Raw genomic sequence first — 358 nt, forward strand, 5'->3', positions numbered from 1 at the left:
AATATTGAAATTACATATTACCAAAGAAACCAGGAGAACTCTGTTTTGAAGCAATGGTGAATATGCTATCATAGATTTTCAGCGAACAAAGCTCTTCATGTAACACGCGTTGGAAATGCATGGATACTACAAAAAAATGAGGCGAAGATATTATTACATATACTGCAATCGTTAATAGGGAATTCTAGAGATTTAAAATTAATGAACTAACACCAGATATGTTCAAATACATAATTTTCGTACAACAGCAAAGAAAGATGGGGAAATTCGTAACGAAATTCTGACTAAATTAGAGCAGAATCAGAAGGTAACACTACAAGAAATATCTGATGATTGCCAGAGAATAACAAACCTACGG

Source organism: Octopus bimaculoides, chromosome 29, assembly GCF_001194135.2.
Source record: "Octopus bimaculoides isolate UCB-OBI-ISO-001 chromosome 29, ASM119413v2, whole genome shotgun sequence".
Taxonomy (NCBI): domain Eukaryota; kingdom Metazoa; phylum Mollusca; class Cephalopoda; order Octopoda; family Octopodidae; genus Octopus; species Octopus bimaculoides.